The sequence below is a fragment of the Eumetopias jubatus genome, unplaced genomic scaffold (genome assembly GCF_037043125.1).
Source record: "Eumetopias jubatus isolate StellerSeaLion01/CBP00866 unplaced genomic scaffold, mEumJub1_p1.0 scaffold_11, whole genome shotgun sequence".
Lineage (NCBI taxonomy): Eukaryota > Metazoa > Chordata > Mammalia > Carnivora > Otariidae > Eumetopias > Eumetopias jubatus.
The window spans coordinates 7,258,718-7,273,077 of NW_028274817.1; the positions used below are offsets into that span (position 1 = coordinate 7,258,718).

The following is a 14,360-nucleotide window of genomic DNA, read 5'->3' on the forward strand; positions in this document are numbered from 1 at the left end:
TTTTTTTTAGTTTAATAAGCCCTCATTTATTGAATCCTAGAATTACAGAGCCGGATGAAACCCGAGAGTATGTTTTAACGTACTCAGGCCTGTGATTGAACTCTATATCTACCACACTTGACTCATTGTCCTTGTCTATAAAGTCAAAGCATCATACTAGCCCTGTTTACTCTCCAGTATAAGTAGGTTTCTACATAATAAAAACAATTTGAAAAAGAAAACCACATAATAAAAATTGGGTGTAATTTCAATGTATATCAAATCATCACATTGTACACTTTAAGTATTGTATAATTTTTGTCAAATATACCTCAATAAAGCTGAAAAATAGGTGCAATTTACTTTAAAGATAAGGAATATTTAATTGCTTCTAGGGCTTTTGGCTAAGATCAAGTGTGGTTATCTGTTCTTTTTAGTTTAATATCTGATATGTCCTCTATCCGAGGACAATATATTAAATGGATTTTTGGAGTAGGGAGATGGAATAGGAGCTTGCTCCATCCACTCCACGCATCGGCCTGGTATTGCACTGCTTCCAGGAATGGTGCACCCCCTCAGGGGAAATAACCAAGTTTCTAAAATCAGTCTGAGTTGTAGGTACATGGTGCACTTCTGTGTGGACTGAAGCGCATCTGCTTTGCACTGGACCCTTTCCGTGGGAGTAATAAAGTTGAAGGGGAGCTTCTCATTAAAAAAAAAAAAGATAAGGAATGTTTAATTAGTTTGCCCAAGGTCACGCTGTAGTCCTGTGGCAGAGCAAGAACTAAAATCCAGATTCCTTGATTCCCACTGTGGCAGTGTAATACAGTGTTGGGGTTTCTTGTTTGTAAAGAAATCTCAGAAAAGAGCTAGATCTCATGGGTAATGTTTTTTTAAAACTGTTGTGGGAACCTTACATATGTGGTCCTTATCAGAGGTGGAAGTGGGATCCTCTGGGGGATCACACAGAAGGTGAAAAGAATTTTCAGAGATAGAAGTCTAAAGAAAGAATAGATTATGCCAATTACAACTTAAGGGTCATTAATTTTGAATGCAAGATATTTGAGGAGAAGTAAATCATTCAAATAAAAATGTTTAAATGCAAGTTTGTATGACCTAGGCCAATTTGACTATTCACCAGTTCACAAGTCCTTTTTTTTAAAGATTTATTTATTTGAGAGAGAGAGAGAGAGAGAGAGTATCTCAAGCAGACTCTGCATTGAGCACCAAGCCCAACATGGGGCTCAATCTCATGACCTTGAGATCATGACCTGGGCCGAAACCAAGAGTCAGACACTCAACTGACTGAGCCACCCAGGCGCCCCAGTTCACAGGTTCTTTTAGTAAATATTTAGGTAGCCTCTAGTATTTTGAGAGAATGAGGGTTAGACATTTCTCCTTACCATACTCTCCTCCTGTCAAGCCTCCTTAGCAAGTGATATATTACAAGGAAAAGAAATCCTTGACAAAATTTTGACAACTGTACAAACTTCTGTAAACAAGCAGCCTGGAGACAGCCACATAACCTAAGTATGTAGCTCAGAGTAAGCCCATTTCTGCCTTTAGGCACTCTGCTTTCTCCTTGCATAGTGGCTATCATTTACTGGTGGATGCAGTGGTATTCACATGGCAAGAGTAGCTGTCTTTATAGTCAGTCAGGAAATACAGAATCAATAGCTCAGCTAGAGAAAGCTTAGTTGCCAGGTGTCGAGGTGGTCAATTAAAACAAGCCAGAATGAAAGTAACAATTAGCCTTTATTCACTTACTGTGATAGTGTAAGCAAGAGGCCAGAGAGTGCCATGTATTAGTTTTCCGGGGCTGCTGTAATGAAGTATCACATACTGGGTGGTTTGAACAACAGAAATTTATTGTCTCCCAGTTCCAGAGGCCAGAAGTCCAAGAGCAAGTTGTCAGCAGGGTTGGTTCCTTCTGAGGGCTGTGAGGGAAAGATTTGTTTCATGCCTCTTTCTTCTTGTGGTTTCATTGAAATCTTTGGTGTTATTTGGCTTGTACACATATCAAACTAATCTCTGCATTCATCCTCACATGGCATTCTTCCTGTGTGTGTGTGTCTGTGTCCAAATTTCCACTTTTTACAAAGACATCAGTCGTATTGGAATAAGGGCCACCCTACTCACCTCATTTTAACTTGATTACCTATTTAAAGACCCTATCTCCAAATAAAGGTCTCATTCTCAGGTACTGAGGGAGAGGACTTCAACATATGAGTTTTTGGGGAATAAAATTCAATCCATAACATGCCGGCTCCCCTAGTCTTTCAGTTTACCCCATGGAACAACACTGAGTGAAGATCAGATGTATCAGCACAGACAGGAGGAATAATCTCACTCCTGAAGGAGGCCTGAACAAAAGGCTCCTGCCATTCAATAAACTCAGAAGGCTTAGGAGAGGGGTGCCTGTGTGGCTCAGTTGGTTAAGCATCTGCTTTCAGCTCAAGTCATGATCTCAGGTTCCTGGGACTGAGCCCCATGTCAGGCTCCCTGCTGAGCGGGGAGTCAGCTTCTTCCTCTCCCTCTGCCCCTCCCCTTTCCACCCCTGCTGTGCGAGGGCCTGTGTGCATACACTCACTCTCTCTCTCTCTCTCTCTCTCTCTCAAATAAATAAATAAATAAATAAATCTTTTCAAAAAAGGCTTGGGAGAGGTAGAAGGGAAAGTCTAGTAGTGGAAAAGGCCTGAGTACTGAGTCAGATTGGAGAAAAATGTGGTCTTAGCAGTGGTGTCTGAGAGAGGCTTCAACCAGGGGCCATTGATACAGAGGCCCTCCAGTAAAGGCACTTAGGCTGGGAATGCAGATATGCATAAGAGCATGAAGCTGCCGGGAGGCCTGAGTCCTTGATGGTAACTCCCTCCAGACTGTACAACAAGTCTCGTATGGGGAAGGCAGCTTTTTCCCATGAGGCCTGCTAGGTAAAGTTTTTCTTTTTTTTTAAGGTAAAACTTTTTAAATTGCATATGGTTGGGCATGAAGGATCACACATAGGATTTTGGACTGGAGTCTGACTCCTCACTGTGACCTCCATCACATGGAAAGTCAAAAGACTATCAGTGTCTAGACTTGAAACACTGCTCTGAAGTTATTAGATAGCCAGGTTCTTAGACCTAGGTATTTACAAAGCAAGGATAAAAATAACATCCAACCTCAGTTATCACAAACATGCTCTTTGTAACAGGTTCAGTGTGAACTAACTAATATTTATTAAAAATCACAAGTTGCATAGCTTTGCCTCAATTTAAAAAAAATTTGTTTCAACAGTTGCTTTTGTGAGAATGTTTTGACTTGCTGAAAATTCCATGTAATTTGTTCTGTTGAATATTTTAAATTTGTTTTGCCATCTTCTTGTGATTTAGGTCATTGCTCTATCCTTTATAATTAAACTCAAATTGAATATCCTTACCAGCATGAGAACACAAGGATGCTGTGTATTTTATATTATGTTACATGGGGAAACATGATACCTGAGTGTGCTATTAGTCATGCTGAGATTGGCTACATGATAAAAGCCTGATTCCTCCATTGCTTCTCTACTTATGCCTAGAAAGCAATCCGTGTGGTGTTACCTGGCACAACACAACTGTCCAATCTCCTAATATCCATTCCCTTAGTATCAGTTGAAAACCCTTGCCCATAATCTCATTAGGGATTGTATATGGTGATATTTCAATATTAGCTGGTTGTTTTCTGCAAAATGAAATATTTCCCCATCTATTCGGGTTCTTTGGTGTGTTAGTTTTCTATTGCTGTGTGACAAATTACCACACACTTAGTGGTTTAAAACAACACACATTTATTAGCTCACATTTATATAGCTCAGAAATCCAAGAGGGCTCAACTGGGTTCTCTGCTTATAAGGCTGAAGTCACAGTGTTGAATGAGGTGTGCTCCTATATGGAAGCTCTAGAGAAGAATTTGCTTCCAAGGTCATTTGTACTGGCAGAATCTAGTTCCTTGCAGTTATAGTCCGAAGTCCTATTTTTCTTGCTAGCTGCCAGCTGGGGGCCAACTCTCTACTCCTAGATGTTCCCTGTATCAAGTCACTCTCATAATTAAAATCTCTCTGACTTCCTCTTCTGACAACATCCAGAGAAAACTTTCTGTTTCTAAAAAGTTTGCATGCTTAAACAAGTGGGAATAATCTCTTTGTCATATAAGGTAACATAATCATGGGAGTGATATCTCATCATACTGACAGGTTCCACCCATTGGGGGTCATTCTTAGAATTCTATCTAGCAAACTTGGTTACAGTTTTCACTGGAAAAGCCCGATAAATGTTCAGTCCTTCCTTACCTTTGATTATCTCTCAAATTGGCATTTGACCATAACTTACTAAGCATGTGTCACTCTGTCTCCAATCAGTTTTGATTCCTTTGGGTCATTTTACAATACCTAGTGTGCTAATTCAGTAAAGTTACCCATCATTTCAATTATCTGTTGATGTGTAAAGCAACAACTATTTATTATTTCTCATGATTCTGTAGGTTGACTAGGCAGTTCTGCTCCACATAGTATCAGCTGGGGTCTCTTGGTCTCTCATTCAACTGTTTTTAGCTGGTGGTTGGGCTAAGCTTAGAAGAGCCAAGATTTCTTTCATATATCTGGAACCGTGGTGTTGATAATTAGCTGGAGTTCCTTCATTTTTCCTCCATGTGGCCTCTCTCTCCATAAGGTATCTCATCTCCCAGGTTTTTTCACATGCCTCTCTCTCCTGATGGCAAGATTAAACAGTGTTTTCCTAAAATTCATGTCCAGGAACCTGTGACTATGACCCTATTTGGAGATAGGATCTTTGCAGATGTAATCAAGTTAAGATGAGCTCATACTTGATTAGGGTGGGCCCTGAATCAAATTACTGGTGTCCTTATAAAGAGAAAAAGACACAGAGACACCCAGAGGAGAACACCATGTGAAGACAGAGATTGGACTGGTGCAGCTATAAGACAAGGAATTCCAATGATTGCGGGGAGCTAAGAAGCTAGAAAGAGGCAAGCAAAGGGACGCCTGGATGGCTCAGTTGGTTAAGCATCTGACTCTTGATTTCCACTCAGGTCATGATCTCAGGTCTTGAGATCGAGTCCTGCATCGGACTCCATGCTCAGCATGGAGTCTGCTTGGAATTCTCTCTTCCTTCTCCCTCTGCTCCTCCCCCATGTCCCCCTGCTGCTCGCATACTCACACACACTCTCTCTCAAATAAATAAATAAAATCTTTTTTAAAATTTATTTTTATTTATTATGTTAGTCACCATATAGTACATCATTAGTTTTTGATGTAATGTTCCATGATAACACTCAGTGCTCCATGCAATACGTGTCCTCCTTAATACCCATCCCTGGGCTAACCCATCCCCCACCCCCCTCACCTCTGAAACCCTCAGTTTGTTTCCCGGAGTCCATAGTCTCTCATGGTTCGTCTCCCCCTCCGATTTCCACCCCCTTCATTTTTCCCTTCCTTCTCCTAATGTCCTCCATGCTATTCCTCATGTTCCACATATTTAAGAAAAGAAAGAGGCAAGAAAGAATTCTTCCCTAGAGCTTTTAGAGAGAGCATGGCCCTTTTGACACCTTGTTTCTGTGAGAGAATAAATTTCTGTTTTAGGTCAACCAGTTTGTGGTACTTTGTTACAGCAGCCGTGGAAACTAATACGTCTCCCATTAACCAAAGCAAGTTGCATGACCAAGTCTAGAATCAATGTGGGAAAAGGCTAGAAAATGGTAGGAGTACCAAGAGGTGTGGTTGATAGGAGACCACCAATGTAACAGTCTACCAGTTTGCCATCTTTCTCCTTATGATTCATATCCTTCCTGCAAGGCATCTTATCCCATCAAGGTCTTGGGCTTAGGTTTGAGCCTGGAATCTTTTTATCTAAATCTCATCCAGGTGCAGATGAAGTTCCTTGATTCCATATTCTCAAATCTAGAGACCTGTAAATTCAAACAAGTAACCTTCCCTCCACACACCCAACATACAGTGTCAAGACAAGATCATAATAATCATAATAGACACTGTCTTCCCCAAACGGGATAGAATGGGAGGCAGAAAATACTAAATATTTACTGGCTCATAGAAGTCCTGAAATCTAGCTGATCACTTGGTACCAGTTCCTCTTGCTCGGGAGACAAGGAATTTTTTAACAGCTATCAAATAAAAAACAAATATGAACTTAGATAAGGGGAGGCTATATTTGAAACGATTATTACAAGGGGGAAAGGGGACTATTGCGAGAAGGCTTTGACCGTGAGATCTGCAAATGTCTAAGGGGTCGGGCAGAGAAGGACTGTTATTTTATAGGAAGGAATAAACAAGTCTAGAAAGAACCAGGTGCAGGGAAGCAGATGAATGTGAGTGGCATGATCAGACAGTAGATCAGAGAATGTTTTACACTAAGGTCAGCCTATTCTCAGAAGGGGCTGTTAAGGTTGTATGCTGGCTCAGACTATGGGTGGGCCAACGTTCAAGGTCCTGGGGAAAGGAGTGAATCTTAATGAAAGTTTGGTTAATACACATTTTGTCCCCCTTGATCACTAGACAGAACAGTTCAATGAATTGCTTATGAGGCAAAGAATGAGAACTTGCTGTGTTTCTGTGTGGCCTTGTCCTAGGTACATAAGGGGGGCATTTGTAATCACAGGGCTCAGGTAGATTTCAATATTGTCACAGTATATAACACCCAAGAAATATTCCCACCATGCCAGGAAATCATTGTTTCTGGGAATAACAGTTATATTTTATTTCTTCCTTTATTTGTCTATTGTTTTTGATATAAGCCCCCTTTTAACATCGGAAGATGTCTTAAATCCTGCTGTTATTTTCTCTAATATATCCCTGTGTAAGGTTCTATTTCTTCCAGGATATTCCTGTGACATTCCACACCTTAGGTTGTATTTTGAATATTTCAGTTTTATCACTTATTAAGTGGTAAGTTAGCCATAGCCAAATCCTGATATTCTTTTGCTGTGTCCATCCAGTTAACCCTAGGGCTGTCTCTGTCCATCCATAGAGTTGTGTTGACCTTAGTAATTTCAATGACTAATATTCATTTCAGGGTTAATCCCTAGTGTTTACTACACCTTACATGAAATTCTTATTATAGAACTTCACAGTACTCTGAGTAAAACTGCCCTAAATCAGATAATGTCTGTGTTTGTCAGTATAGGTTCCCATCAGTTTATAATTATATTGTGCTGGAAACAGGACTAATTTAACATACCAGCTTGAAATAGACCATATTCTGACAGGCAGAGTCTGTCAAATAAAGTCAGCATAAGAGGATAGACAGTATATGAAAGGGGGAGTCCTGGATTTGTTATATATTACCTCACAGGAGACTTGGGTGTGTACTGGGTGTCAAACACATTATTGTCCTGTTATTTTTGTTATTAAAATCACAATAAACATCCACAAGATACTGATTAGTGTCAAGATCAACTTGGTCATTGTATCACTTGGAGCTGGGTAAAGAAAAAGAAAAAGTATCATGTCTTGAAAGGACACCTGTCTATAGTAAAGTTGTATAACTGGGTATCTTAACTACAGAAAAATAAATGTATATTTATTAATGAGTAGTTTGACTGACTAGGAAGTGACCTTCTTGTCTCCCCCTCCCTGAAAGGGTGTTTTCCATGAACTAACCTAGTTTTCTTGCAGGTGAATAGAGAGGTAGACTTCAGGTTTGATACTTCTTGCTACATTGGGAGCTGGTTTCCATATCCACATTGGGTGCTATAACACGGCGGCAGCTCACTCTGATCTTAAAATATCCTTACTACAAATGGCATTATATAAATTGAGAGTAATTCTTCTTCTCCAAATAGGTCTGCAACCAAGAATAAAATGTTGCTATGTATAGTAACTACCAGCTGATCTATTGGTGGTATACTGAAAACAAATAATTTGACATATTAGCTTATGAATAAATGGGTAGGCCTCTGGTTTTTATTCTACGATGGGCATAATCTTGACCATTATTCAAGAGGAACTAATCAACAGATCCATTATATGTGCCTGGTTCAAATTATCATTAGTGCTTTGCAATGATCACATCTTAAAATGGGGCTAAAATGGACAAAATGATACCAAAACTTTTTAATTAATCTGGGGACTCAGGTGTTCATATCTTTTTTTTTTTTTAATATACTAAGGATGAAAAGCCTCAGTTTTCTGGCCCATGCCTACTCAAGTTTTTGTATGGACTGGTACAGGTAAGTGTATTTTCTAGGAAGACTTTTCATTAAAATATCAAATCAATGTAAAGGAGATGGCCCTATTTCCCTTATATTAATCTGCTGGTATCAGTTATGAAATACCACCACCTGATACATTTCGTGCCCTAGTCCCTGGAATCTTCCAGTGACTCATGTTTATTAGCAGTATATGAACACATATTATTTAGTTTATTCTTCAGTAGCTTTATTGAGATATAATTTACACTCCATAAAATTCATCCATTTTAAGTATACAATTCATTGGCTTTCAGTAAATTTACAGACCTGTATAGCCATCACCATAAGCCAGTTTTAGAATATTTATATTACTCTGAAAGATTCCTCATGCCCATTTGTAGTCACTCCCTGCCCCACATACCCCCTTCTACCCCACAGCCCTAGACAACCACTAATATACTTTCTGTCTCTATGGATTTGTCTATTCTGGACATTTCATACAAATGTTACAATATAACATGTGGCCTTTTGTGATTGGCTTCTTTACTTTGCATAACGATTTCAAGGTTCTTCCATAATGTAACATAATATCAGGACTTATTACTTTCTATTGCTGAATAATACTCCATTGTATGGACATACTGCATTTTATTTATTCATTCATCAGGTGATAGACATTGGGTTGTCTCTACCTTTTAGCTATTATAAATAATGCTGCTATGAACATTTTTGTAGGAGTTCTTATGTTGACATATGTTTTTGTGAGTTTTTTTGATATATGGTTTTATTAAGTATTTCAAATGTTGGAAAGTCCACATGTTTGGCCATCTGTATTATGTACATATCTTGGGAATCACTGGCTTTAAAACATTTGAGACTCACCCCTGATTAATAAAATTATTGAATGATACTTGGTGATTTATATAAATCATTAGCTGGGTTCCTGTTTTCAGGGACCATAGCTGTAGCCATGAGTATGACAGCTTTTTGAGTTGTGTGAGTCCTTGCAAATCATTGATCCTGAGGGTGGTCTTGGGGGAACTCCTGAAATAGGGTTCAAGTATTATTTCCCAATACCTCATTTAATTAGCTCATATAAATGAATCCAGATTTTTTAAAAACAGCGTAATTTAGAGAATAAGGAAGTGTCCTCCAACAATCCATTTTTAATACTTGAGACTACTGTTTTGAGGACTTGGCAAACGATACTGCTTTGAAAATGTATAAAACTAATTATTGATGACACATGAGATCGTATAACCATCAGTTTATTTAGGTGAAGCATTGATGAGCAGCCAGGCCAATACCCCTACAAAATCAGAGATGGCTCTGGTTGGTCTGGTGCTAATGCTGTGCATCTCAGCCATCACTGCACATTAGAATCACTTGGGAAGCTTTTTAAACTAATGATGTCCAAGCCCCACATCCAGAGATTCTGATTTAATTGTTGCAGGGTTATAGACTGGGGATTAGTGTTTTTACAGGGGTTTGTAATGTGCAGTGAAAATTGAGAACCACTGTAAAGACAGATATATCATACCCTATGCAATCTGCATCCCTATGAATGGGTTAATTGTAGTATTATAGAACCACTCCCAGTAGTGCATCATCCTGAGGAAAATTCACATCCTGTCATATTGGCGGAGTCCAAGATATCTTTAAGTGAAGTGAAGGGAACCTTCACTTTTCATTGTAATAGTTGGTGGCTATCATTTGACTTTGTGGAAAATAAGCTTATTTTTTTTTTCCATTCTTTAGCTACTTCTGATAGGGATCTATCTCCCTTGACCTTGTTCTGGGATTCGTTACTGTGGCAGCACTGTTTCTGAGCATCTCTCCAGAGCTGCAGTGCTCCCCATTTTGATGTAGTCTCTCATTTGATTTCCTAACATGGTGCACTAATATTTTTTGCTTATTTCCCATTAATACTGGGACAGTTGCTTTTATAATTATCTTTTTAAAGAGATCATGTCATCTTTACCCTATTTCAGCTGAAGTCAAATAGAATGGGATTTGAAAACTCCATTGTTTATCCATATTATTTGCATGTTCCCACAATATTTGTTATAAAATGTTTCCTGATCCGAGTAAAAAGTTTCACAGGCCCATATATTTTTTTTTTTTTTTTTGCAGTTTCTCCAAAACTTTTATTTTGGTTCAGCTAGTGATCATGAAGGAACAGTAGTAAAACCAAGCTGTATATTGGTGCCTTTTTAGAAGTCTTCTTGTCAATCTGCCGGTGTTGCCCAGAAACCAGTCCTCTGGGTGCTCTTCCTTGAGAGTTATTCTTAAATCTCTTAGTTTACCTGAAGGACAGGTGATCCTAATTCTCTTTGATTCGCTCCACTCACTTAAAAGGGCAATGGCCACAGATGCAGATACCTTGTGAGCCCACATTTTTAACGCATCTATGAAAGGATCAGATGCCAGACATTCTGTTGTCTCAACTGCTTTCTTTAAAATTTTAAAGGCCATATAGCTTTAGTGTCTCTAAGACTGCTCTTTTACCTTTTCAGTAGGCTGACACACGACACATTGCCTTGGTTTTGATAGTGTGTTCCAAAAATTTTCCCAAGTTGTTTTCCATTAATTATCCAGTCTTTATTTTTATGTTTTTCCAGTCTTTTTTTAACCTACTTAATAATATAGTCATTTCAGTAGTCCTCAAACTAAATTCCTGAAACTGTGGACCTCTGTGTAGTTGTTTTCTGCATCTTACACTGCCATCAGGACTATCTACAATTCAGCATGGTTTACTAGTTGGTCTGGCTAGCCCTTTGACTATTTTCCCATCTTAAGATGAAGGGCAGTAGCTTTTCATTTAACCCTGCCCCTGGTTAGAGTGGGACTGCTTGCTAACCATAAGCAAAAACATAGTTTCTACCTTCCTCCAGAAAATTCTCCCAGGGCTGCCTACACTTAGTAAGAAGTTTTCTTCGCTACTTGATAACATGGACACTCTTTGGAGCAGCAGAGGAACAAGTGGCTGATAGGTACCTCCATGTACAGTGGCCTAGGGGCCTGGTCTGGCTCCTTTCTGAAGCTGCTCTTGCAATTTGTTTGTTTATTTATGAGAGGGAGAGAGGGGGGAGGGGCAGAGAGAATCTTAAGCATGGAGCCTGATTCGGGGCTTGCTCTCACAACCCTGCGATCATGACCTGAGCCAAAATCAAGAGTTGGACGCTTAACCAGCTGAGTCACCCAGGCGCCCCTGTTCTTGCAATTTTAATTGGATGGTCGGACCTCCCCCTCCCTGATTTGATTGGACCTGTGGCATAACTGGAAGCTGTTTTTATGGTATTAAAATTGTTTTGAGGTTTTGAGGACCTGTCCCATTTGGTCCTTAGTTTCAAATAAACTCAAGGAGGTGAGGAGTATTTGATTTTCTAGGGGGTTAGAAGTTGCCTTTGCCCCTTGGGATTTCTTGCACTGAAATCTTGCTGGCTTTTGGAGGATACCACAGATGGGTCCATTCAACATTGATCCTAACCTCCTCCCTATCCCACAGGGGCTAGACAGCCAAAAAGCATACGTTCTAGACTGTCTTGTTTTTGATGAGATTTAGGTTTTTCAGATAAGATCTTAATTAGGAATTTTGTTAAATGAGAGAGAGGCAGCAGCTAATTATGCTTCCATTTTGCTGATGCAGATTCAGCAGATGTGGCATGGCTCATAATGGCCTTCAGAATCCTCCAGTCACAGCTAAGGCACAGCTGAACACTAAGGTTGCAGCAGCAGCTTGCTGAGCCCTAGATATGGCAAAGGTGGTGTGTGCCTGGATCCAGCAGCTTACACGGTGGCCTCCTCTGTCAGCTTCTTGATTCACCATCTTCCTGACTGACCCAGAGATAGTGGTTTCCTTGACAGGTTAGTTTTGCGGTGGTGTTCTGGGAGTTAATCCAAGACTCAGTCTAGGGCCTGCTTTTTTGCCACCCCCCCTCCCCCCCGCATTTTGTAAACGATTTTCTGTGGTAGATACCTTTTTGCTTTTAATGCTAGATAGATTTCTGTTATCTGCTATTTAATTGACTGATACACGGCTGGTCCTTTCTTGACTCTGCAGGGACCATTTCCAGAGTTCATGATGCCTGGTGATTGACATGTCTGAAGTAAATGCTTGGTCTACTGGATTGTCACTAGTAGTATACTTGACAGCAATTTTAAATTAGTGTAGATAGCTCTTTCCTTCTTTTACCTGCTCTCCCCAGCAAAAAACTTGATTTTTTTAGAGGCAGGGGGAGGAGCAGTGAGAGAAGGAGAGAGAGAATCTTATGCAGGCTCCACGCCCAGCATGGAGCCTGGCACAGGGCTTGATCTCACGACCGTGAGATCATGACCTGAGCCAAAATCAAGAGTCAGATGCTTAAGCGACTGAGCCACCCAGCTGCCCCCAAAGTACTTACTTTTTAAAGCTGATATAACCCAGGACACTTGGGTGGCTCAGTCGGTTAAGCGTCTGCCTTTGGCTCAGGTCATGATCCCAGGGTTCTGGGATCGATCGAGCCCTGAATTGGTATCCCTGCTCAGCTGGGAGCCTGCTTCTCCCTCTTCTGATCCCCCTGCTTGTGCTCCCTCTCTCTCTGTCAAATAAGTAAAATCTTTAAAGTTGATATAACCCTACTGGAGGAAGACAAAAGTATATTGCATTCCTTGAAAAATGATGGCAGGTTAATTTACATTCCTTTTCAATTGGTATATTGATAAACATTAATAGGCAAGTCAATTAGAGCTAAATATTTTTCAGGGGCTTTAATTCATTAGTTTGGTTTGGACAGTATCGTCATTAGGTTTGGTCAGTATGGTCAGTATACCCACTGCCTTAATAATTTAAGGTTTTCTTAACAATTATCCTACAGAATTAAATGGATATATGGTTTTGCATATCACCCCAATCTCTTTCAAATATTTTATATTTGGGGAAGTTTTGACTCGTTTCTCCTCTAAATCATTTTTGTGGATTATTAACTATGTACTGTTTTCTTTTTCTTTTTTTCCATTGGTAACATTTTATTTTTAGATTTGTGTGGTAAGTACACAAATGTTCAGTTGATCATTATCCCTTGAGTTCCATTTTAATTGTGATAAAATACACATACCATAAAATTTACCATCTTGGGACGCCTCTGTGGCTCAGTTGGTAAAGTGGCTGGCTGACTCTTGATTTCAGCTCAGGTCATGATCTCAGGGGCCTGGGATTGAGCCTTGAGCCAGAGGGTAGAGGGGGCCCCACACTTAGCAGGGAGTCTGCTTGAGGATTCTCTTCCTCTCCCTCTGCCCTCCACCTTTGCATATTCGCACACACACACTCTCAATCATTTAAAAAAAAAACTTACCATCTTAACCATTTATAAGTGCAACAGTTCAGGAGTGTTAAGTATATTCATATTGTTGTGCAGCAGATCTCCAGAAATATTCTATCTCACATAACTGGAACTCTGTACCCATTAAACAACTCCCCATTTCCCCCTCCCCCTGGCAACTACCATTCTCCATTTTGCCTCTATGAATTTGACTCTAGGTAACTCATAATGGGAATCATGGTATTTATCCTTTTGTGAGTGGCTAATTTCACTTAGTATATCCTCAAGGTTCATATATGTTGTAGTCAAAATTTCCTTCCTTTTTAAGGTTGGATAATCACTGCATGGATAGACCACATTTTGTTTATTCATTCTTCTATAGTCAATTGGATTGCTTCTACCATTTGGCTGTTGTGAATAATGTTTCTGTGAACATGGATATGCAAATATCTCTGAGTTTTGCTTTGAATTATTTGAGATAAATACCCAGAAGTGAGATTTCTGGATCCTATGATAATTCTGTTTAATTTTGTTAAGGAACTGCCATACTGTTTTCCACAGCAGCTGCATTAAATATACACTTTGAAATAGGTAGTTTGACACATTGCCATTTAGCCTTCTGAATATAATCATAAAATATTGAACATTTTTTAGGGTAATGAAAGGTATTTTAATCTGATAATCTATCCATTCCAAATATTCACTCTGAAGTCCTGGCTCCTACCAGTTCAATTTACCTGCTTGGTCACCTGTTTCCAGTTTAATCTTAGGTTTCATTACCAGTGTGTCTGTATTACCCACACCTTTAAACAGTACTGTCTTTCTCAGAACAATCATCACTTTGGAGCTATTGTTAGTTAATACTAATTCCCTCTACTGACCTTTTGAATCTCACAGGAT

The 14,360-nt window shown here is 39.5% G+C and overlaps 1 non-coding gene across 1 annotated transcript; it reads left to right on the top strand.

The window, feature by feature from the left end:
• The first annotated feature begins 363 nt into the window (after positions 1–363).
• On the top strand, positions 364–555 carry LOC114224620 (U2 spliceosomal RNA). The gene has a single exon (XR_003612418.1). It is a non-coding gene; the product is annotated as a U2 spliceosomal RNA (small nuclear RNA).
• Positions 556–14,360: the final 13,805 nt, after the last annotated feature.